The following is a 25,495-nucleotide window of genomic DNA, read 5'->3' on the forward strand; positions in this document are numbered from 1 at the left end:
TTGACTGAGTGGTCAAGACTCTCACAACCGGGCCATTTCTCCCCTGAACCTTCCTGATCTCATACGTGAGCTTCTGGGGGACATCTCACATCCAAACTATAACAGGGCCTGGAGACCCTTCAGCCTGAGCACGGGTTCAGGACGTGGGTCCTCTGGAAGCCGGCCCTGGCCCTCAGGGGGACCCTCTGTACAAGCCTAGGCAGTGCTAGTACAAGGCTGTGCCACCTTCGGAGCCAAACTTTGGAGGCATCAGCAGGAAGTGGAAAGAGCAGCGGGCCTGAACCCTGAATGCCTGCCGAAGGGCTCTAATCTAAACTGAAGCCACCACAGGGAAAGGACGCAGTTTCCCCAAGACAGTGTCTGAGCTCCTGGATCAAGCCATTCCTGAGCCCGAACAGGCTCCTTTCCATGAATAGCCAATCTACTCCCCATTTTGCTAAGCCACAGTACCTGTCATCCTCCAGCTAAAGACCCCTGACCCACAGCATCAAGGGCACAGCAGGCCCAAAACCTCTGAGTGCACTGCCACATCGACAGCCTGGTTACCTCCTGAACAAAAAAGAAGAATCCTGGGTCTCAGAGTCCAGGTTACCAAGGGGCAGGAGTCAGACAGACACCATGGAGACCCACACGCTATCCCCGTAGAGCAACAGGCTCAGGGTCCCTTCCGAGCCCTTGCCAAACATACTGGCCCCTCCCACCCCCATGTGGCTGCCCTTGAGCCAGAGCAGAGCCACGGAGGAGGGCGCCAGGCTCTTGCTTGCCACAGGCCCCGAGGGCTCTGGTGAGTCATCTGCCTGGAGCAGGCTCAGCTCCGGGGCAGCAGGCCCTTCTCTGCCGACTTATCTACTTGAAGGAAAAGAAATAAACACAGCAGATCTGAAGGACATAATTGCTATGCTCTTGAGGAGCACAGGCTAAGAGCCTTCCACCCAGACATGCCACACAGATGGCCTTGCGCAGAGGCCAGCAGGCCCAGGGCCTCACCACGGGAGCCCCATCACGCAGGCTTAGGTCCTGGAGCAGAAGCCCTGGCCAGAGGGGCTCCACCAGCTGCACCTCAGGCACAAGGGACCTGTCACCCCACCCTGTGCCCCAGGGCTTGCCTGCTTCTTGCACCAACCCCAGACTGACCCCTTCCTCTGCGTGACCTTGGGTTTCTGTGGATAAAGAGGAAACCTCAGGCAGTGGGAGACTATCGTGGGTGTGCGGCTTCAGCCTGTGCCTCCAGGCGTCCTCACTGCTGCAGCTGCCTCTGTAGCTCCCGGGTCAGCCGGGCCCACAGCACAACGGGAAACTCCACAAACAGGAACCACAAGCCTACGTGACTGTCACACAGCCTGTGCCGCACTCACCCCACTCGCCAGCTGCTCCTCCTCCCACTGTGCCCGCTCTGTTTGTTTACTGATCCTTTATTCTGGTGCCGGGCATCAGACCCCGGGCACTGCAAATGCTCTGCCACCAGGCCCAGCCTGCGCCTCCCTGTGGATCACACTTCTGTGGATACATCAGCAAACACAAGAGCAGGCATAGGGTTCGGCACCCCCGAGGGTCCGGGTTGGGGTCTCGGGACGTACCCCCATGGGTGAGGGGACGACTGGTGTGTTTTCCATGAATATGTGATTGTGACTGGGTTTTGTCAACTGCTTTGTCCACTTTTGCTACCTACAGGACACTCCAGGGAATGCAGGGTGCCCAGGCAGTTTTGGGCAGTGACTTTGCCAGGTTTATGGCAGCAATTCCCCAGGGACAAACAGAATGAAACCTGCAGGCACTGTGGTGCACACCTGTGATCCCAGCCCTTGGGAGGCTGAGGCAGGAGGATTGTGAGTTTGAGAGCAGCCTCAGCAACTTAGTGAGGCCTGAGCAACTTAGCAAAACCCTGTCTCAAAATAAAACATAAAAAGGGCTGGGATGTGGTTCAGTGGTTAAGTGCCTCTGGGTTACATCCCCAGTACCAAAAAATAAATATGAGGCCAAATGAGATTGGCAGAGACCCAGACCTAACGTAGAGATGGACGTGGCTGTCGATGCAGACAGGTGAAAACGTGGATGGAGATGAGACACGGGATACGTGGAAGGACAACCAAAGATGGCTGTCAGCCTGCACAGGGAGGAATCGAAGACACTGGAGGTTTCACAGACTGAATGGCAGACCACCCACCTGACGGACAGGGACTGCAGGTTGCAGGAGGTGTGTGCTGAGCCCAGTGTGCCCAGTGACCCTTACTTGTGCAGACAGCCCCTGCGCATGTGCATACGTGTCCACTTCATAGTAGGTAGAGAGCGTGCTTGTGGGCGTACATGTGTGCATGGGGCTGAAAATTCTGGAGAAGAACCAAGCCACCAGCAGTGAAGTCAGCGGGGACCAGGAATAGGGAGATCAGCATTCACTCCATGCACCTCTCTGAGACGCGTCTTTACAACGAGCATCAACCACCCTTATGACCTGACCAGGAGGAGCCATAGCAAACCTGGGGGGCGCTGCTCACGGAGAGATTGTGCAGCTTGGGTCTGCGGAGGCTCGCCCCGTTCCTTCACCTGCCGGGGCTCTGGCCCTGTGCATGCTGACGACAGTGTCCATGACAGGCAGCCAGAAAGTGCTACCCAGTGGGAGCTGAAAACCTGGCAAAGGTGCTCACAGCACTGAAACTGCCTCCAGGCTGCAAAGCAACCTGCTCAGGAACGTGCTCCTCTGAGAGCCACTGGCCAGACCTCCCATCTCACCAGGTCCTGCGGAGCTGCCCCCAAAACTGCTCTCCCTTTGTGGTGAAATAATGCAAACATTCCATCCCTTCAGGTGGAAGCAAGAGCTAAATTTAAATGCAGTGACTTAATGATGCATCTACAGTCCCCAGTGGCTGACAATCTATCAAGAAAAAGACCCGCCCGATCCAAACGGAGGAGATTCATTCATACGCGCCCATCTCACTCCACAGCTCTCAACCCCAAAGTGACCAAAATCAAAAGCAGCAAAAATGTAATACGCCCTCAAAATAATCTGGTGATCTGTAAAAGAGCAGAGGGACTTCTGCACCACACAGACAGGTATGACCCATGACTCGAAAAAGCCACAGCAAATGGTCACCCACATCACTCAGCTGAGAGGTCTCTTCCCTGAGCAACTTGGGCAGTTCTTAGTGTTCTTAGCTGCAGGTTGGTCTTTCTGGGGCACAAGGATAAATATCCGCTTGTTCTAAATGATACCTACTGAGGGATCTGATACCATTGTATTGATAATAATGAAACTTTGAGAGCTTTAGAGTATCTTACAGAAAGCCCTCCGCCCCCAGAGATGCTGACTTTACTCATAAATGATGGTTTGCAGCTTGATTGTGACAGGAAACAAAGGATTACCAAGATACTCATCCTATATCCAAAATAGTCACAGGCTTCACACACAGGTTTTCTGCCTCCTTCTAGGGAGAATGAATGTGTAGAATAGAAATCAGAAGATGGGGTGCAAATATAAGTGTATGAAACATATGTTGCCTGGGTCCATTTCTACCATCATCATCATCACCACCACCACCACCACCTCCACCACCACCATCATCATCACCATCTCTTCATCATCACCACCATCATCACTACCACTATCATAATTTCCATCACCATCATCACAATCACCACATCTTCACCCTCACCATCACCATCATCATCAACACCACCACCATCATCTCCATCATCATCATCATCATCACCACCATCATCACCATCACCACCATCATCACCATCACCACCATCATCTCCATCATCATCATACCATCACCACCATCATCTCCATCATCACCATCACCATCACCATCATCACCATCACCATTATCATCACCATCTCCCTCATCATCACCACCATAATCACTATCACCATCATCACTATCACCATCACCATCATCACCATCATCACCATCATCACCATCACCAGCATTACCACCATCACCACCATCTTCGCCATCACTGTCATCATTTCCACCACCACAACCTACAGCTCCACTATATCCATCATTGTCACCTCCATCATCCCACCATCCTCACCATGTGGACTGGAATCTGAGACCCAGGACCACTTTTCTATCTGTCACAGACCCCATCCCAAGCCTGGGCAGAGGCAGCAAAAGTGTGGTGGGATCACCTTCTGCTTCATGATCCTAATGCAAGCAGAACACCCCTCAGAACCAGGGCCTGGCCAGCCAACTGAGGGCGAAAGCTCTTGGTCCTGAGTTGCATGAACAGTCCTGTTCACATCACCCCTGTGCAGGAAGCCTCAAGCCAAGTGTGGCACAAAGGAGTGACTGGGTCCTGAACTCTGGACCTGGCCATTAACTTCCGACTTCTCCCTGCACTTGTGGTTCCTCAGGTGGCTCAAACTCAAAACTGGGCTCAAGTGTCCCTGTGGAAGTGGATCCCGACCCTCCCTTGGCCCTTCTTGTCCTAGAGAAGGCACTTCTCCTCCACGTCTCCCAGTGCAGACCATCCAGAGGTCGTGTCTGCCATCTCCCCCTTCCCTCCATCCCTCCACGCGATGCTGGCAGGTCCTACCACCCAGTGCTCCTAGGACCTGCTCACGGCCTTCTCTACACACAGCAGGTGCCAGCCACGGCTGCTCCCGGGCAGCGTGGCCTCCCAGTCCTCCTGGCTTCCATGCTTGCCTCCATCTCCAGTCAGAGCCTAGGGTGATCTTATTAAAGGGTGACTCTGATCACATCTCTGTCCTACTCAGAACTCTGTCCCCATCAACTGGCAATTGGTCTTTATCCTTAAAGTCATTGCCTTAACACAGATGTCAGGGTCCTGAAGGAGCTGCCCCGTCCACCTCTCCCCACGTGTGCCCAGCAGGATGCTATGCACATGCCCAGCTCATGCTGGCCGCAGGACCTGTGCTCTGCCATCCCCCACGATGCCATCTCGGAGGATGTGGACCACATCTGCTTGGTTGGCCATCCTGTCCACTCCAAACAACAAGCTGACAGTCAGCCCTCGACAACACGCCGTGAATAAACTCTTCAACACCAAAAGAACAGGCTCAGCCCGAAGCTGGCAGGGGAGCACTTGAGAGAGGGGAGGACGTACCCCAAGGCCCCGCTGCTGGGTGCCTGGTCTCCAGACGTGAGGGGGTCTTCCGAGGGCCGATCACTTCGCCTCTGCCTCTGTGGACGTCAGGCGTGGTGCACCATCCCTGACCTGCAGGGAAAAGCACACATGGTCCATCAGTCAGGAAGGGACAGCTGGGGAGTTGGCCTCAGCCTCTTTCTCTGACCCCCATCCAGGGCAGGGAGGGAGAGACCAAGCTGGGCCAAGAGCAACCCCGAGGCCTGGGTGCAAGTCTGCTGGGAGAACAAGCTCAGAGTCCTTCTACCCTGGACTTTCTTTCCCGCCCATAAAATTCCAGGTGCCGACAGTGGGAAAGACACACACCTCCTGATGCCCCCTTTCTGCCCAATGGACCCCCCAGTCCCCGAGTCCCAGGCCAACGCAGTCCTGGTTAATTACCAGGTTCTGCTGACAGCAAAGGTGACCTGAGAGCACAAATCTAAGCTGGGCTGGCTCTGAGCACACCCTGATCCTCAAAATGTGACCGCGCAGTGGTCACAGGGGAAGTTGCCTCACATCCGGCTGATTGATGAAGTCCAATGTGGAATTCATCAGAATTGCAACCAGACACTCGAAGACTTTCCAGCACCAGGCAGTCCTCACAGAGACACACACAAACAAAAGGTCAGAAGTTGTTTTACATCCCCTTTGATTTGCCAGGACAATTTTTTAAATCACCACGTGAGACTGAATCACCATAGGTTTCATCAAAAGCCTCCTAAGTCTGCTGCATCTAAATTAAGCAGCGTGGTCAGGGGAAGAACAAAGAGACAGCCAGGCTTCATCCCAGAGCTGGGGACCAAAAGCCCGTCTCTGCAGCCAAGATTCAATTGATTGCAATTTGGCCAGAATCTGCTGAGCGTCTCCAGGCTCCCGGCAGTCCTCAGACCCTGAGGCAAGTCAGATGGCCACAAGGACCAGGAGGGAGGGAAGGCCGGACACGTGGGTGTGACACCCACTCAGCTGGAATATAATAAGATTCGGAATGATGAGCAAGGAGCTGCAGGGGAGATGTCTAGACCAGAGACTGAGGTTTGCCTTCTGGAAAGGCACGAGGACAGTGCTCAGAGGGAGCAGGCAGAAGCCCGGCAGCAGGAGCCATGGAAATTGAGAAAGTAGTATCTGTCCACGGACAGGCCTCCCAACCCCACACGCACAGTGGAGGGGCCAGACGTTACTCCACACTGGCCTCTAAGTAGCCAGAGGCTGGGAATACCGTGTGGGTGGGAATGTACAGCTGGGCCAAACCTCTAGGTGCTGACCTCAGGAGCGTCCACAGGAGACACTTCAGCCCCGCATGCCTAGATGGGCCGAGCCCACCGCTGTCCTCTAAGCTGCCACGGGGCACCCCAAGACCTACCAGCCAACCAGGGAGCACTCTCTGCATTAAAGCCTCCCTCCTCTGACACAGAAGATGGAAGTCAATCCACACAAAAGCCAAACTCAGAAGGAAGGCCCTGCAAACAGCCCAGGTGAACTCCGAAAGGAAAACATACCCAAAGGTCTCCTCGGGGGGCAAACCAAGGAGCTGGAGGAGGACGCGAGGACAGGAGCGCACGTTCCTGAGAATGGTGCCTGACGCAGAAATTGAAGCGCAGATTTGGAAGATGAAGTGAAGAAAATCTCAATGTGTGATAGAAAATATATGTTTTTAAAAATACTTAAAGATCTTACCCATAAGATTTCCATAAAAAGAAAACATAAAGAAAGAAACTGTTAGTTACATATAATAACCAGTTCCAGAGCAAAGTGCCTCGTGAGGGCTCTGTGGGATGGCCGAGAGGACCTGTGCAACGGGCAGCGTGACATGCATGCAAGGGGAGGACAGAAGGAGACCCGCACACTTCTGATAACAATTAGAAGGAGCGATGGTGTTAAAAGGGAACAGGCCAGGGTTAGGTCTCTGGGTTTTGCTCAGCGATCTTGGAAGGCACCAGAACGTCTTCAGATTCTGGTTGAATATTATTTCCAACTTAAGATTCTACACCCAACACACTGCCAATCAATCACAGGCGCTTCGCTTCCACAAACCTGAAGGCTCACCAAACACCTCCCCGGGCACTCTCTTAGGAGGTGCCCAGAAGACGTGGGGCAGCCAGACAGGTGGACAAGAAGGAAGGCCGCTGTGAGGACAGATTCTACCTGAATTGTAATGGAGAAAAGCTCCCAGATGACAGCTGAGCTCTGCTCTGGAGAGGGGAAGAGAGGAGGGTGGGGAGAGAGGAGGGGGGAGGGGGAGGGGGAGGCAGGAGGGGGAGGCAGGAGGGGAGGCCCAGGAAAGTGCACAAGAAAGCTGCCCATCTACAAATTGTGCTGTGCTCAGCTATAAATGCGCCACAGCAAATTCTATGTTTTCATGTGATTATTGTGCAGTAATTTAAAGTAACCATCATAAAATAGCAGGGAGACCTGTAGAGAACAGCAAGGGGAGGAACAGGGAAGGGAAAGGGGAGGTACTGGGGAAAGAAATTGCCCATGGCTATGGGCGTGAATGCACATCGCATTACAAATCCCACCACTGTGCATAATATAATGTTTAATCTAACATAACAGGAAGTGCCCTTTGACTTATGAAATGTGATAAGTCATAAATTTCAAAAAATTCAAACATTCAAAGAAAAGAGGGTCAAGGAAAGTTTTCTTATATCATGAAAACATGGGAACGAATTATCAACACATGGATTGCATGGCACACTTGAAAATGAGGCAATGAATAACTCCAGGAAAACCAAAAAGCAGTGGTGAAGAAATGTAATCCCTGTCCCTAATGTCCCATTGCTGTGGCTAGCAATATACACACACTAACTAACAGCTCAAACACTACTAACCTCGGGAGTGATTGAACAATGTGCCTGGTCAGAGGATCAAATCTTCAAGTACCACAGGGCTTTTCAACCTCAGTACTTTGATCTTTGGGGCCAGATAATTCCTTGCAGTGGGGGCTGTCCTGTGTGTTGTCAGATGTTCACCAACATCTCTGCTGGTAGCAACCAGATGCCACTGACACCCACAAATGTCTCCAACCATGGGTGTTGCCCCCTGGATTTTAATCTAACATAACAGGAAGTGCCCTTTGACTTATGTAATGTGATAAGTCATAAATTGCAATGTCAGCATACTTTTAGTATAATTAAGGAAACTTCAAGAAGAAACCACCAGCAGGGTTGTAAGTGCTTTAGGGGACTGGAGTGGCAGGAGAAGGCAAAAGATGGCTGGGTGTCATTACACATTTTTATACACTATTGTTTTATTAATTAAGTGCCTGCATGTTTGAATTTTAAGATACTGTTGGGGCCCGAGAGAAGGTATGTTTACATCTAATTTGGGAACTCGCTGAAGTCTTCCTGTACACATCTCTCTGCTCAAAGGGAAGTCTATGCGACTCTATCGATTGATTTGATCCACGCATGTTCTCAAAATCATAAAAAACAAACAGCTGTTGTAGAGCAACATCTTAAAAATCTTGTATGTCCCCTAAGATCACCAGCTGCAGCCCACTGGTCCCCCTGTTGTGTCGCAGGATGACTATGGTAAAGGATAAGGACTCAGGGAGGTCTCTGCACGAGATCCAGGGGGCCCAGTGGTCGGGGCATGGACAGGAGACCTGCAGCAAGACCTGCCCGTGGGCAGAGGCAGGCGGTGCTGTTCCTGGACTTCCTCTGTTACCACAAACCCCAGCCCCTCCTCCAGCCACAGATGTCCTACTTTGCTCCTTTAAGAAAGCTGCTTTCTCAGGGAAATCGTTACGAATGACATAATAAATAAGATTAAAGGAAGTCATGATAATCTGCAAGTGACATGAATTTTCCCTGATTCTATAAAAGAAAAAAACTTAAGGGGGACAATAATTCCTCGGTGCTCAGTGCATTTGCCCCTTTTTGGTGGTCGTCTCCGCACAGGGTGGGCAAACCGCCTCCCCCCTCCCTCGACTTCCTGGGCTCCCACTGTGCTTTCCCACAACCGTCCACCTTTGCTGGCCAGCCCATCATAGAGGGGTCTTGGACTCTAACCTATTACCAGGCTGACGAAAGGGCTTGTTGATGATGACCAGGCATGAGAACTGCTAGGCAGTCTTCCTGTGCAGCAAGGTGGTGCCTGTAAGGGGGCCAAGTCTAAGGACTGAACGGTAAAATTGAACACAGAGCTCAAACGTCACGTCATTCGAAGCTTTAATTAACTGAGCTGTTCAGGTCGGGAGGGAACTAAAGCAAGGATCAATAGATGTATGTTCTGGGTCCTCCGGGCCACATCACCGGAAACACCGGCCACCGGCTCTGCCCCGTGAATGTGTGTATCAGAACAGCTGCTCCTGCCACAAGGCACACCTAATTCCTGACACCAGGAGCCCCCTCTGCCCACTGCACCTGCATTTACCACCAGGTCCTCAGCACATAGACGCTCTGGAGAGGGTGCACCGCCCCAGCCAGCCAGAGCACCCTCATGCCGCACATGCGCCGTCAGAACTCTCAGTGCCACGGGGCTGATTATATTTCATGCCGTTTTTGACACCAGCTACGGGAGGCTTAAACAAGCAGGACCAAAGTCAGTTCAGACAGAAAACAGGTTTCCAAGGAGTGAGGTAAGTGCACAGCAAGACGCACGCAGCCTCCGCCAGACTGACCCTGCTGCCGCGCCTGGGACATGGCAGGTGACACCCCGTCACGGTGGAGCCGGAACCCACCCCAGGCCACAGGACGCTTCCAAGCCCAGCTTTGGCTGAGGAACCAAGGCACAGGGTAGGAACAGTGATTGAAGACACAGTTAAGGCCCAAAGGCTTCGAAAGCAAGGGCTGTCACCAGTGCTGGAGCTGGGACACTCCTCTCCCACCTCCTGGACCTGAGGACCTTCTCCTCACACAGCAGTATGCAAGGAGCTGGGTCTTTCCGTCTTTCTCTCCAAAACCAGAGCTCATCAGGCTCCTCCTCATCCCCCAAAGCGGGCACTCACAGGTGTGGGTCTGGCAGTCCCTGGCTCAGCAGGCTGGCTGGGTCCCCAGCCACCACCCCTCCCAGCAGCCTCCCACCTGTCCCTCGGCCTCAAGCTGAGGGCTGTTTACTTATTCATGGTCTGCCTGAGCCGGCCAGGGAGCTGTGTCAGCTGAGCAGGATGGTAATTCAATCTGCAAATGCTCCACACATGGCACATCTGTCCCTGTGAGTCACCCAGGCAGAAAGCACACGGCTTTCAGAGCCACCACGGAGACTGGTGTGGTGACAGCTAACAGGTCATAGGCCACCTTCTCTTCCTCCATCCCTCTCTCCCATGTGGGTCACCCCACATAAGCCTGCCCTGGTGTGTGACATGGAGAGGGTGGCCTTGGGGATCTGTCCTCAGGGACAAGCAGCATGCAGGAACGGCCCCCTGCTCCCTTAAAAGTGTGCACTTGGAGAGACGATGGGAATCTGGGGACTCCTGGGGACATGCACGGAGAATGCCTTGTTACCAGGTGATCCCTGTGATTTCACACTTCCTGTGCGTCCCCGTGACACCCCATTAGATAACTGTAAGGTGAGCAAACTCAGAAATGTTAGTGACCTTGCCCAGAGCCCCGTCCTGGCTGCCAGACACTGGCCCACAGGCCACTTGCTGCCTCTGGTTCTGTCTAGTGGCTTGAGAGGCCGTAGCGCTCACCCCGAATCAGTGTACGATCAGAAGGAAGTGGCCTCATCAAGGTCTTTCTACTTGTAAACAAACCCTCTCCTCGTCAACAATGTTGGGACCTCGAGCACCTGCAGATAATGGCACTGAGCAAGAGTCCTGCGACCCAGTGCGAACTCCCGCTGGAGCATTAGGGCCACACCAGGCGGCTGAGCCCCACTGCCCTGGAGCCGTGAGAAACGGAGGCAGGTGGAGGCTTTGGCCCTCCTGGGCTGTAGCCGGTGACCCACCCAGGTGGTCAGCGAGAGTGGACTGGGGGCTGCCATGACAGCGAGCTCAGCAGGCACGTCTGCCTGGAGAACGGGAGACAGAGCTAGGACAAAGTGGCGAGAAGGTGAGCCTGCCAGGCCCCCAGCAGAGCAGCAGCGAGGAGCTGCCTGAGGCCTGGCTGGGGACAGGGGCACCAGGATGGGGAGCTGGCTGTGGTGACAAATGATCCCGAGCTGTGGGGGCTGGGAAAGACTGAGGGGCACCTCCCGGTTGGGCCCTGTGCCACAGAGGGTGCTGTGAGTCTGCGGGCCCCTCCTCACTGGGAGGTCCCTGCCAGTCAGCACAGTGTCCCCTCCTCGCCCTTCCAAAGTGCTGTCACCAGCCACGTGAGAAGGAGGCCCCCTGTGGGCAGACCCTGGAGGTCGGGCTGCTCCGGGTGCCCACAGCCTGGCACAGCGCTCAGAGCACCCAGAGGCCCTGCGTTCAGGCTGCGCGTGGACTGGCTCTGGAGAGACCAGAGCTTCTGTGTGAGCAGTCACACCGACAGCAAGATCAGGAAGCCCATTAAGTGAAAGCAACAAGGACCCACTCTGAGAAATACAGTAAGGGGAGGGTCACCAAACAGGCCACGGGTCACGGTGCCAAGGGCAGGCGACTCCAGCTGAGCAGCCCCTGCACCAGCTAGAGGAAAGGGAGTCCTAGGACCTTACCACAGCCAATTCTAGGGTCTGAGGGAACGTGTGGGCCACCACAGCCTGCCGGCACCCCTGTCCCCCTGCCCACCTGCCCACCTGCAGCCTTCCACCCAGCTGCAGACCGGAGCACATGACTCACAGTTGAGGAAGGGGAGGACCCAGGGCCGCCAGAGCCAGCCCTGGGCTGGTCACCACGGAGACGGTGTTCCTGAAGGTAACTGTCACTGGAGATCCTAGTCAGGGTCTGGCTTTGGATACAGAGCTGAGAAGCCATGTGTCTTGGTACGAGAGTTGAATGACCACGGGCTTTGATGGCCTCTGACAGCCTCCATGTCCCTGGCGTTAATGACACAGATGTCCACCTGCCACGCCCAGGCGGCATTCAGTGAGCAAGTGGGAGTCACCAGGCTTGTGTCCAAAGCACAGAAACCCCTGCTGCCTTGCCCTCCTGGGCTCCCAGGGTCCCCAAGTCCAGCACAGGGAGAGCTGCCCTTGGGGAGTGCACCCGGTGGGTTCTGTGTCGGTCCCCATGAGCAACCGAGGTTCCTTGAAGAGCTAGAGGGCACACGGCGCAACATGTGCTCTGTGCAGTAACTCAGCACGCGCGCGCACACAACACACACACACGTGACTACACACACTTGTGAGCTACACACACGTGAGCTACACTCACACGTGATGACACACAACCCAGAGACGTGGGAATCGTCAGTCAGCACAGAGGGCTGAGCAAAAGACACGGATCTGGGAAGGACACACCCTGCCTAGGCGACCACTTGACATTCTAGAAAAGACAGGGAAGGATGAGGGGTCGCCAGGGGTCGGCAGGGTGCGCAGGGAGTGAGTAGGAGCCCCGACATCCAGGTGGCCAGGCAAGCCTGCATTCTATTATAGAGTGGACACGTCCGTCAAGCCCGGTAGAGGTGGACAGCACGACCCTGGGGCCTCGGCATGCCATGACGTGACCAAGTACCAGGAGACACGGGAGGTTCCATCTCGAGGGTTTCTGCTTGGCCAAGAGTGACTGAGCATCACCAAGTGGAAACCGAGAGCTGAGATGACACTTCCCCCAGGAGCAACAGCCGGTCAGCTCCGTCCTCCAGGGAAGCGATCGGCAAAGTAACTCCAAAGACCACCAGCCCTCAGAAGGCTCTGGAAGTTCCAGGGTGGACAGGAGCCTTCTGTGGGCCATCTAACAGGGCCCTGCCGATGATCTAGCAGGTCTAGTCTGTTGCCCGTGACCTCCACTCTCAGACATCCATGGCCCTGAAGACGGCACGAGCCACCACCCCTGTCCACCCAGGGCACCCAATGCCATTGAGAAAATAAAAAAGAGCTGCCTCTGCAGCCACCTGCTGTGCAAAGGAGAAGCTCTAAGAGCAGAGGGGATGCTTGGGGACACACGCCACCCAGAAGCAATGCCTCCCAGGCTCTGTGCGCGTCCCAGTGCCAGGACGGAGGTGCAGAGGCCGGTTGCGGTGGGGACACGGGTCCCCACGACACCTGGGGAGAAGTCCCATAGACCAGCTGATTGGGGCAGATCAAGGAGGAAGGAGTAAGCACCAATTGCCCACGTCGTCACAGGAACACCGTCCTCTTCAGGTCCGAGGGAGGTCCTATCTCGTGGCCTGTGGAGACAGCGTATTGGAAGCCTGACGCTACAGAACTGGGGAGCGTCGTGAAGCGCGGTCAGGCAGCCTAGGGCCTCGGGGCCACGAGAGTCAGCACGCAGCCCTCGCAGCAGCCCTGGCGGAAAACGGAAAGGCACACCTCGGACTCGCTGTGTTTAGGCAATTTTAGCCCACCCCTGTGGCCCAGCACCATGCTCCTCTGTCACTCAAGATGGGATGTCGCCCATTCCAAGGTTCTGGGAGAGTCAGGCACTCTGACTCCTGCCCCGCTGTTTGCCTATCAAAGACAGAAAACTAAACGATCAGCCCCACAGGACCCCTGACCTGCCCAGGGTGGGGAGATCCCGCGGGACGGTCAGGAGCTGAGGCCACAGCACCAACCAGTGCAGGAAGACGGGGCCCTCAGCTGGGCATCAGCCCATGGCCGGAGCCCCTTGCTGGTGCCTGGAGCTGACATCAGTCCCAGGGTGGCGGATGGGGAGGTGGCCTTGTGAGCACTCCACAGGAGGCAGAGTCTGGGGCCTGGCCCCTGCAAGGGAAGACGGCACCACTTGGGGCCTCAGACCCACCATGGACAGCGACAGCCTCACCAGCCCAGACTACCCAGCCCCTCAATGCTGACTACTGATGCTGGCCAGGGCCTACGGGAGCAGTCCCCACAGAGCAGACGGGAAGCCCAGGCCGCCCAGCCAACCCCCTGCGCAGCTCACACAAGCTGTCAAGGGCAGAGTCCACAAAGCCCAGGTCTCCAAGCCAGAGCTGCACCACATGGCCTCCTGCCCATGGGGGCTCAGAGCTCGGCACAGGGCCGGGGGCTTAGAATCAGGGTGGGAATGTGGAGATGGGCTTGAGAAGAGGAGGGACTCCTCACAGCTCCTCCCGGAGGGCACCTGTGCTCCAGGGGCCTTCACCCAAGGAGGCTCTGGCTCAGAGTCAGAGGCTGGTGGCCCGAGGGGAGAGCAGCCTCCATTACCATGGCCACCAGCGCCAGCTAACACCAATGTGCCCTCCTCAGAGTGCCAGGCATGCTGGAATGCTTCCCCTGAACCCCCCAACCAGCCGCAGCAGCGTGAGGCCAGCCCACACTGCCACTGGGGACCAGGATACAGCCTTTGTCCAGCCCACCCACTGGGCACAGCTCAGGGGGGCAGACCCACCCTTAAGGGCCTCTCCCTGCAGTGAGTGCCCGCCCAGCCACAGAACTTCCTCCTGCGTTCTGCTCAGACCTGGCTGACTGCAGAAGTGTGCCCACCTGGCCCTGCTCCTGGGCTTGCGGGTCTTGGACTGGACTCTTAAAGTCCCGAGGGTCCAGAAGTCTGGAGAGCTCTACCCTAATGGCTTCCTCAGGGGTCCTGCCCATGGATGGACAGCCCTGAATGAGACGACCCCTTCAGTGGCCGCCAGCCATCCTGTGCCAGCCTCGTGCTGGGTGAAGGCACAGTGAGCCAGGGGAGAGCAGCTACATGTGGAGTGGTCCTGGTGGGTCCCGCGGCCGGGCAGTGCAGCCTCTGCTAGCCAGCACCCCCAGGACGTCCCCTGGTGTACAGGCAGCCCACAGTGGGGATCGCAGGCAGGGACAGGCCGGAGGGAACGCCAGCAGGATGGCTGCAGACCTGCAGCCCTCCAGGGGCCAGAGTCACTGCCCGGGAAGGGGGGCTGGTCTCCATAGCCACGGCCTCCTTCAGCACAGCCCCAGCTTCCAGAGGAGGAAACGGAGGGAAAGAGCCGCTCAGTGAACCTCCTGGAACAGAAAACCCTGTTCCTCGTCCCCTTAAACCTCGAATCTCCTGAGCCACATGGGAGACACAGGGGCAGTCATGGGGCACAGCCCACAGGAGAGACGAGACAGAAAACACACCAACCACAGGACAACCTTGGTTCATAATGACACTAAGAGGAGGAGAAGGAGAAAATCGAGAGTCGTGAGTGGGTGCTGGCAGCTGCCTAGATAGTGAGGTCAGGGACAACCTCACTGAGGATGTGTCCTAGAGCAGACTGAAGTGCAAGAGGGGCCGCCCAAGCTGAGACAGACAAGGGAAGGAGGGAGAGTCCCAGCAGCTGGCCCAGGAAGTGCAAAGGCCCTGAGGTGGGGTCTTGAGCCCAGAAGGCCACCCCCACAAACAGCCCTGGCAGACTCTGAACTCAGCCTCTGGAAGACAGAAGCCAGACCTGGTTCAGTAGAAAAGGTGTCAGGCAGATGAGACTCCAGGGCCCTCTCAGCTTCTGTCCATCAGGACATCTGTGTGATGTGGTCAGCAGCACGGCGGGGGGCGGGGGGTCAGCCCTGAGCTGCATGCTACACCTCAATGGAGGCTCTAGCAGGGCCTGATTCATCAGCCCGTCCAGGAAGATTGACCATTAAAAAGAATCGATACAGATGGATGGGAAGATTAAAAGTGTGGCACTTCAATGAGCTTCGACCTCAAGTGCAAATTAATTTCCATGTAGACTGGCCTGGTCAGGCCCCAGGGTGTGCAGGGTTAGGGAGGAAATTCCAGACCGAGGTCTTTCTTGAGTCACACGTTGGAGTCAGCAAAGTCCCAATAAATTAGGACCCCAGGCTCAGCCTGCACCTGGAGTCCTGTGGCTGTGTCATTAGAATTGAGACCCTGTGCCAGCACCCTGCACCCGGGGAAGAGCTCTCTTCTCCAGCCCTGACGGGACATGGTGTTGGGCAGCCGGTCGGCATGCTTCACCCACAGCTGTGGTCATGGTGCAGGGTGTGCAGGACCCACGCCACTCCACAGTGGACTGTAGATAGGCACAGCCAGGCCGATCCTTCTGGAAGTGAGTGAGCCCACTCAGAGCCCAGGGAGACTGAAGCTGCTTGTGGCCACGAGAGGAATCAGCTTTAGCCCAAAGAGAGCAGGGAGCAGAAGGATCAGAAGCTGCTAACTCCTGCTTGGTGACATTAAGTTGCTGGATCAAACCGAGCCTGATGCTTCTGATGCTTTCCTTGTCCCTGCACTTTCTGGTGACAGTGCACACCCCCTTTCCATAATTAAGCCACTTGTGGTGCATTTTTCTTAATGGAAAGTCTCCTAATCAACAGAAATCTGAGACTAAGTCCTGCATTTTGGTTTTCCTTGCAGAACTCCATGGATCCATTAAAGCTATTTTCAATTCCTAAATCCCTTAATAGCTTTGTCTGCACCCCCAAGGTTTTGAAGAAAAGGGAAAGGGGAAAAACACTGAAGGAAACTGAGCGCCTCTCTCGAGCACTAAAGCCATGAAGTGACCTGCGGGGGGGCGCAGGGAGGGGCCCATCTGTTCCTCCTCTCTGTTCCCTTCTCCTCCCCCAGGCTTTGCTCTGAGACGCTTTCCTGGCAATGATGGGAGGTCACACAGGCATGTGTGCCTGGTGGGAGGGACAGCAGGTCCTAAGGCCATGGGACCTTCAACCTTGGAGCTCTGAGCAGAGACCTGGGTGAGAGCACACGCCCTGTCGGGATCACAGTCCTGCAGCTGGAGCGGGGACCTTCAAGGGCATCCCCCAGGAACACAGAACCAGTCCTGCAGTCACACAAGTCCCTCTCAGTGTCACCAGCCATGTCTCCCCATCGGCTCTGGTTGGGGGACTGGGCCCCCCGGGAGGTCACCTGGATGAACCCATGGCTCAGAGGCACCTTGGCCGGCAGCCCCACCCAACCCCCGGACCAGGGAGCATCATGGCCCAGGTGTGCCCACTCCTCCCCCGTAGAAAGGGCACCCAGTCGTCACGGAGCAGGTGCATCGCTAATCGTCATTTCCTTAATTTTACGGATCTTTGTTTTCTGAATTTTCCATAATAAACATTGAGAGAAAATAAAGTTCCTTGAAGCTGTCGAGAGACGAGTCAAGGGCACGAGTGTGCCGCTCGGAGGCCCATGCGCCGGCCCCTCCCACAGGAGCCCTGCGTTCAGAGTCACTGGAAGGACCACTCACCATGAACACAGTGAGCAATCAGAGTCACCCACAGACCGCAGTCATTGCTTTAGAAAGGGCAAGTCGGTGAGCGCGGAGAAGGAAATGTGAACTACCGACAGGCTCCCAAAGACACCAACCAGGGGGCGCTCTCCAGCTGCCTGGCCGGGGGTTCAGCCCCGACACTGAGGGCCATCCATGGCCATCAGGGTGGGATACAGTCTGAGGGATTTCAATGTTTTCTGGATTTTTTTCTTTTACTCCTAAAGAATTGCCACATTCAGCTGAACTGTGGAGCCAACCTAGATGCCCTTCAGTGGATGAATGGATAAAGAAAATGTGGTATACATACACAATGGAACATTACTCAGCAATGGCATTTCCAGGTACATGGATGGAGTTGGACAAGATAATGCTAAGTGAAGTTAGCCAATCCCCCAAAAAAATGCTGAATGTTTTCTCTGATATAAGGAGGCTGATTCACAGTGGGGTAGGAAGGGGGACAAGGGAGGATTAGAATCTAGATAGGGCAGAGGGGTAGGAGGGGTGAGAGGGAAAGGGGGTTAGAAATGATGGTGGAATGTGACGAACATCATTATCCAAAGTACATGTATAAAGACACAAATGGTGTAAACATACTTTATATACAACCAGAAATATGAAAAACTGTGCTCTATATGTGTAATAAGAATTGTAATGCATTCTGCTGTCATTTATTTTTTTTAGATCAATAAAAAATAAAAATAAAGAATTGCCACATTGAAGGTATATTTCTATGTATCCAATAAAAACCATCTAAAGCCACCCAGGTTTGTAAAGGGATGGAGCAGGCACTGTCCTCCTGCAGCGTCATGAGCCCTGCACCAGGGTGCCGTGCCCGTACTTCTACATCAGTGACACGGTACTGGGGAGTCCAGGATTCCTGAGGACCTTGGAACTCAGAGGAACCAGGTGGGCCTGGGCTCTGCCCAGGGGCAGCTGGAGGGTTGAGTGGAGAGCGGAGGTGGGAGGAGAGGAGCTGCTGGACAGGGACATGTGCCTGCGGGAGAGCCGGGCCCAAACACCCTCACTCACCAGGGTCTGGTCTTTGCCTCAAAAGCCTCTCTCCTGAGAGAACCAGGACTGGATCTCCCCACACCTGCTAGCAGATGCCTTCCCCGGAGGGAGCAGGGCCTTCCCTTCCCCAGGGAGGAGTACACCCCAGGAACCCTCCCCTCGGGCTCCCCCACAGCAGGGCTGGGCGGCACAGAGGACCTGGGCCCCCAGGAGATGATAGGAGCTGGCATCAAGGGACTTCAGAGAAGAGAGGAAGAGATGGGTATGAAGCCTGTGGAAGACGGAAACTAAACACAAAGATGAACTCAGTGGTCAGGGGAGTGCCCCAGACCAGTCCCCTGGGCCAGTCAGGAACCGCTCTGGGCCTGCAGGCAAGGAGGGAGCGGTGTGTCAGAGCCAGGGGGTAGCTGGAGGAGTCAGGGCCAGCTTCTGCCCTGGTGTGCGCCTGCTCTCTGGAGGGCAGCCTGTCCAGCTCCGTCTCCACTTGCACATGGGAATATCCTCAGCACTGGCCACCAGCTCTAGCCTGAGGTTCTCAGAGGTCCTTCCAACACTTTGTCCACACACAACCCCCACCTGCAGTAGCCCCCAGCTCGGGGCCTTACGCCCTTAGATGTGAGCACTGCTCAACCTGTCAATGCCTACACCCCTGGCCACCAAACCCCACCACATGGCCCATCTGGGGCTCTGTGTCCCACCTCCAAGTGCAATACAAGCTTCCATCCTAGGACCATCTAAACCCTACAGAATCATCTGGAAATCCTGTTTTCAGATACAAACGCTGGCCCCCTCCTTGCCCAGGAGAGCAGCAGCCTGCTTTGAGCATCCCCAGTTCAGGAACGAGAGAGGGCTGGACTTGTTTTTTTAACTGATGGTTCTGTTCTGGGGGCTAAGGGAAGTGACAGGGCAAAGACTCCCCCTCGAAACCAGCAGTTGCTTCCGTAGTTTAAATCAGCCTGTGCCCTAGAAGCAGATGGCCGGGGAGACACGAGCCGCTGACCCAGGAGGAAAGTATCAAAGAGATCTCCAGCAACATGTTCTTGAACAAAAATTTATACGACCTTGATTAAAATTTTATTTTAAATAAACTGCTTTGTAAATGTCATAGGCGGATCTGAGAAGAGACTGACACCCTTGGAGCTGGCAGGCGTTCTGCGGGAGGGGCAGACTCCGCCCAGGTGGGGCATGAGGGTCCTCTGCTCCTGAGGGAGGCCCTTCAATGATGCTTTCGGGGGACCACAAGCACCGTTTGTCCTGCTGAGCTGGGCGCGATTCAGTTTTACTCTCAGGGAAAGAGGCTAATGAATGGCTCACGGTTCTGGGACCCACCTAAGGGCCACATGTCACAGGAGGCATGGAGGAGAGACCACAGCAAGTCACATGGCTGCCCCAGGGACCCTGGGTGCTTAGCTGAAGGCTAACTGTTGGCGTGAAAGGCCGGGCTCTGGCAAGACAGACGGCATCAAGGAAGCTGGTCAGCCATGGTCAGGCTCTCCCGAGTCACGGCAGAGGAGCACGCGTCAGGTCCTGGGTCCTCACTGCCACCTGACTGCCACCAATGTCCTTACTCTGCTTTGCAGATGAGAGAACTGTGAGCCCTGCTGAGACTGAGTTACCTCACAGTTGAAGGCAGCAGGTAGAGGGACTGGCTTCAGATCTAGGTGCTGGCAGTCAGGCCTAGAACTGCCCACACCACTGTCCTCCCCATCTCAGAACCAAGGTCCCCAGACAGACAGAAAGGCACCACAGTGGGCCAGGAAATCCACCTGGATGGAACCCGGATGCGGCTTTTGAGCCGAGTCTTCCTTTGTGTTAGTTTTCCAAAGATCAAGCCCTCTGTGACCACATGGATTAAGGCTCCTGAAAGACTAATGTTTATGGATTTAACATTATGGGTTTCACTATGGATTTGTCTGGAATTTGAATGTTTGCAGGATTACTGCGTTCTGCTACCTGCTGCAGTACAGGGGCTTACCCTAGGGGTGCGGCACCACTGAGCAGCACCCCAGCCCTTTTACTTTTTAATTTTGAGACAGATCCTTGCTAAGTTGCTGAGGCTGACCTCTAAATTGTGGTCCTCCTGCCTCGGCCTCCTAAGCAGCTGGATCACAGGTGTAGCCTCCGTGCCCAGCTTGGATTATTGTACTTTTAAAGGAAGTAGAAGCACCTGCTATACTCCTCACTAAGAGAATGAACAAAGTTCTGTGCCTTCACAGTTTCTATAACTTTTGCAAATCTTTTAAGTGTGAATAGCATGTGTTGGAACTAAGAACATTTTATTATATAAAATGGAAAAAAAAAAGAGAGAGTTCGCCCTTGAGGTCATTTGCTGGTTCTGCGGTTGTCTGCCAATTCATTATTTCCTGCTTTTCCCTGTATTCATTTTCTCCACTCCTGAGTTTCTTGGCCTTATACCTTTTGTGTTGAATATTAAGTCAATTTGTTTTTTAAATATTCTTTTTTAAAAATATTTTTTGATTGCAGATGGACACAATACATTCACTTGTTTCTTTTTTGTGGTGCTGAGGATCGAACCCAGTGCCTCACACCTGTTAGGCAAGCGCTCTACCACGGAGCCCCAGCCCCAGCTCTAAATATTCTTTTCAAAAGAAGAGGATTTCCCCTGAGTGTAGCTCTGGACCCATCTTAAGCATCATTACACAGCAGGGAACACCAACCTGCAGGACAAGTCAGCCCCCCACTTATTTTTATGAATAAAGCTTTATTGGCGCACAGCTGTGCCCACTGGTTTCCCACAGCTGCCTCAGTGGGCTGCCCATGTCCAGTAGTTGCAAAAGAGATCTCAGGGTTGGCAAAGCTGAATGCATTCACCATCAGCCCTTCCAGAAAGTTTGCCACCCTCAGTCCCAGGGTCTGTTGCCCGCAGTGCCCAAGCGTCCTTGTGGGTCTGCTTTGCTCTGCCCTCTCACGTTCTGACACCCGCACTCACTTGTTTTATGAAGCCCAGTGGTCAGGAGCTCTACCACCAGCTTCTCGGTGGCCCATCCTGGTCCCTGCGTCCACTCCTGGATGGTGCTGAGCACCTCGGTGGTGCCACTAGGCATGGCCTCACAGTGGGCTAGGCATGGCCTCACAGTGGGCCAGGGTCTGCGGGTGCTGACCCCAGGAGCATGTCCAGACGGGGAGACCTCAGATGACAACCACACAGTAACAATCTGGGGGCTCGAAGAAAGATGGGGGTGCTGGAGGGAAGAGGGTAGACACACTCTGGTGGCCAGTGGAGGCCTCTCCAGGGCAGAAAAGCCCTCTGCAATGTCACTTCCCTCTGGACAGGACTAGGTCCTCTAGCTAGGGAGGACCCTGGCAAGAGTCACCAGGGCCATGAGATAAGACCAATCCCTTCCCTCTAGGAGGAGGGGGATCTGCAGGGACCCACAGCCTTCAGGGGCTAGATTTGTGCCTACCCTGGGGGGGCCAGTCCCAGCTCCTCAAAGCACCAGACAAAGTCAGACCATTCATGCTCTGGCCACCATAATAAAGTGCCACCAGCTGGGGGCTTCAATGGCAGAAACATGTTGCCTCTCAGGACTGGAGGCTGGAGGGCCGAGATCAGGGATAGGCAGGGAGGTTTTTTCCCAGACTTAGAGTCTGTCGCAAGCCTTTCCAGCGTCCCTGGCATGGACTCTCCCTTGTCACACCATCATCCCTCTGTGCATGTCTGTGTCCAACTTCCCTTTCTAAAAGGACACAGTCACCTTGGATTAGGGCCACCCACCCTGTGACCTCATCTTAGCTTGTCATCTGCAAAGACCCGATTTCCATCTGAGGCCCCAGTTCTGGGTAGGAACTGCAGGGTCTGTTGTGGGGACATAGTAGCCAGGAAATGAGGAAGATTGGGCCCTGTATGCACCAGCAGCTGGAGCCAGAGAGGGACACTCTAGGCCAGGTGAAGCCAGGAGATCTGGTCCCTAAGCTGAGGGAGTTGGGGACTGAGGACAGAGAGGAACGCTCCTTGTCTGATCAAAGCCGTCACAGGCACCTGGGACTTTCCAAGAGGAAGAGGGCCTGCGGGGCAGCGGGAAGAGCTGACTACGAAGCTCTCTCCTGTGTTGTGGCCCTGATGGCACCAGCTGGCTGTCTCAAAGCCCTCGATTTCCCACCCCTTGTGCTGTAGACACAGCTACCGAGTGTGTTTTTTTGGGAACGTCCCTTTTGAAGGGAACTGATTCTCATGGCTTTAGATACTCCTGTGTTGAGAATATTTGACCTCCAAAAACAGCAGGCCACTGGCCAAGCCACAGTCCACCTGCACATTCGTTCAGGTGCCAAGGGTTTGTTAGCGATGTGACGCTTGATCCCAAGGTGTGGAAGGTTTCTCTGTCTTCTCTCTACTCCACCTGACCTTCTCCAAACTTGCCAAGGCTGCGCCAGCCCACGGCAGATTTCCTAGCTGGAGAGGTTGTCTCTGTAGCAAACAGGAAGCAGGCCCCAGTAGCCAGAGCCAGCCGCAGCCTGGGGAGGTCAGCCTGGCCCAGAGGGAGAGCAGCCTGAGCCCAGGGCTGGTCTTCTGATGTCCAGGGCTCCCTGAGTCTCACAGCAACCAATGCAGCATCCTGGGCCCTACTGGACCTCGAGCTGACATCGCCAGAGACACATCTCTGAGACCAAGGTCCGACTGCTGTGGGCAAGACTCAGATTTTTTTAAGCATCTATGTATTTGCAACCAGAGTAAATGTTCCCCACACTGTGTATTCTGCATTTGGAGAAAACACAGCCATTCCAATTATGGAGAAAGGGAGCCGACAGACGACATTTTGATAAAAGGAGACCAGAGGGATCGTATTTCACTGAGTAAATTGACAAAAGGTCAAATAGCTTGATCTCAGCCCCTGATGTGCTTGCTCTGAAAGCTGAACTGCCATTTAAATATTCATGGGCACCCGCTGCCCACAGCCCAGCCCGTCCCTCCAGGTCCCCATTGGAGGAAGGCTGAGGCCAGGTAAGGAGCCCTAACTACGATGCTTTCCCAGCGAGGCTCGGGACTGGGAAGGACTCTGCTTCTGCAAGGAGCCAGCAGCTGTGGAGTCTAGAATCTTGAGAGAAGAGGGGGTCCTCTCCCTCGGGCTTCATGGACCAGGTGCAGGAAGTAAGCGCTCTTCTCTGGCTCTGAACCATGTGTCCACGCCCTCACCCAGTGGCCTCTATCCCACCAACACCCAGCACAAGTGCTGCCCCTCCTGGGAAGACAGCAGACCTGCACCCAGCAGGGCAGGAAGGCTGGGGGAAGGAGCAGGACCGGTCCACCCAGTGCAGCCCAGAGAAGTACAAGGCCAGCTGCAGGCATCACCTCAAATTGTCTAGTGGCCACCTGAAGAAAAGTTAACAGCAACACAAAATTAACTTCAACAATATGTGAGATGTAACTCAACATCTCCAAATACTATCATTTCAACCCAGAACCAGTATAAAGTCACTAATGCCATTGCCCCTTCTTTGTCCTCTGAGTCTTCAAACACCAGGGCACGCCTCATAACCGTGCCTGTCTGGAGCGCCACCTCTCCAGGCTCACGCCGTGGGAGTGTACTGCCCACACCCAAGGGTTCCTAGTGAGGCACTCATGTCTCCACACCACAGGGACTTGTGGTCTCCATGGCAGTGGACACAGGTGTGGGCCACCTCACCTCCAGGTCCAAAGGCAGAACCTGCAGGCTCACCAGGGCCGTCTGTAGGGAGGGCGGCCTTGCTGTGCTCACCGTGCCCCGGTCAGCCCTTTCCACAGGCAGGGCCTGTCTCCCGACTCGGCATTTAAGGCAAAGATGCCAAGAGCCCACGTGAGACTGTGCGCACCTTCAACGTCAGTTAGACCCACGTCCAGATGCGCTGCCCCCCATCGCTTAGGAGCCTTGGGGTTTGGGGAATCTTGTGGCATTTCAGAGCCTGGATTTTCCTGTCTGAACCCGGGGTGGGAGCAGTGCATGGGGCTACGGCTCAGTCCCTTTTCCAGCCACCTCATCTCCCCTCCAGGCAAAAACACCCAACCTCCCTGGGGATTGAACGATGGCTCCCCTGAGTGAGTGCCCTGGCACTAGGGGTCAATCAGGTGACCAGCCCTTTGCCATCGGTGCCTCTCATTCTCTTGTCGCAGTGATGGTTCAGGGCTGGGCAGGAGAGCTAAGCTGACCCAACCACAGCGAGCCCAGGTCAGCACTGGAAGGGCTGCCCCAGGAGCCACAGCCGGAGGTGTGAGCATATCACTGAGGACAGGGACCAGGGATCCGTGCTTGGTGCTTGAGCTCCCAGACCCAACGCTGAAGGCCACGGCTAGCTATGTGACCCCTCTGTACAAACTAGACCACTGGAAAGGCTCACAACCTCCTAAATGTCCCGGCAGGCTCAGAGTAGGCTACGGAAAGAAGTCACACATCTACACACGTGACCCTCTCAGCGTGCCACAACTTGAAGGTCAGTCCCATAGCCAGTCAATTCCCCTGATGCACAAGCACAAGCTGGACTGGATTCCCTTGATCAGTGATAGCTAGATGAGTCACAGCTGACCCGAGGCCCACCTGTGGCACAGGAGACACTCATCAATATGCACTTCTGACCCTGTCGGCACTATGGAGATGACGACCCTAGAGTGCTGAGCCTAGGCTGGGCCCGCTCTCGTCCACACTCCTTCTGTGAGCAAGTGTCACATGGAAGAGGCTCGTCAGTGCTCGGAGCCTGTAGTGCAGGACTGCAGTGGCACAGTCCCACCTGCTCGGAGAGCCAGGCAGGCTCTGCAGGGTTCGGCCCCACCACGTCACACATGGACTGTGATCTCCTTTTCCCTGGGCACTCCTTCCCATGTGTGCCTGCACTCACTCACTGTGAGACCTGGATTCTCTCCTGGGCCACCTCCAAGGAACCTCTAAGCTCCACCTAGAACCAGCTAGTAGGTGACCTGGCCTGACAGACCCCTGGGAGAGGCCAGGCTGGAGCATCCCCCTCCCGTGAAGGGCACACAGGGAACGTGCACATCTGAACCCCGCCTCTCCTGAGTGGCCAGGCTCCCTGCTGACACCTCCCGGAGCAGAGGATGGCAACACTGGCCGAAAGTGAGGCCACCTGGGAAGAACTTAAAAATATGGACAAGCAAGCTCTTCTGCAGTCCAATTAATTAGAACTTCAGGGTAGGGAAAAACATGGATATTTTTAGACCATACCAGGTGGCTCCCATGTGCAACCAAGTTTGGAACCACCAGCCAAAGCCAGCGCGTTCTGGGAGTAGGAGGGAAAGGGAAGTTTAT

The 25,495-nt window shown here is 55.0% G+C and overlaps 1 protein-coding gene across 11 annotated transcripts in view; it reads right to left on the reverse strand.

Moving 5' to 3' along the window:
- The window catches only part of RIMBP2 (RIMS binding protein 2), a 214,058-nt gene that overhangs the window by 169,454 nt on the left and 19,109 nt on the right, over window positions 1–25,495 (reverse strand). For 9 of the 11 annotated variants that reach the window (XM_081286194.1, XM_081286190.1, XM_081286193.1 and 6 more), the window contains exon 2: window positions 5,071–5,181. The gene's annotated coding sequence lies outside the window, so the exon portion shown is untranslated. Of the gene's footprint in view, window positions 1–1,134; window positions 1,154–5,070; window positions 5,182–13,158; window positions 13,402–25,495 lie in introns of those variants that run through there. The other 2 variants (XM_081286189.1, XM_081286175.1) reach the window with 2 other exon arrangements.

This window comes from Spermophilus citellus, assembly GCF_964194105.1.
Source record: "Spermophilus citellus genome assembly, chromosome: 3".
NCBI classification, from domain to species: domain Eukaryota; kingdom Metazoa; phylum Chordata; class Mammalia; order Rodentia; family Sciuridae; genus Spermophilus; species Spermophilus citellus.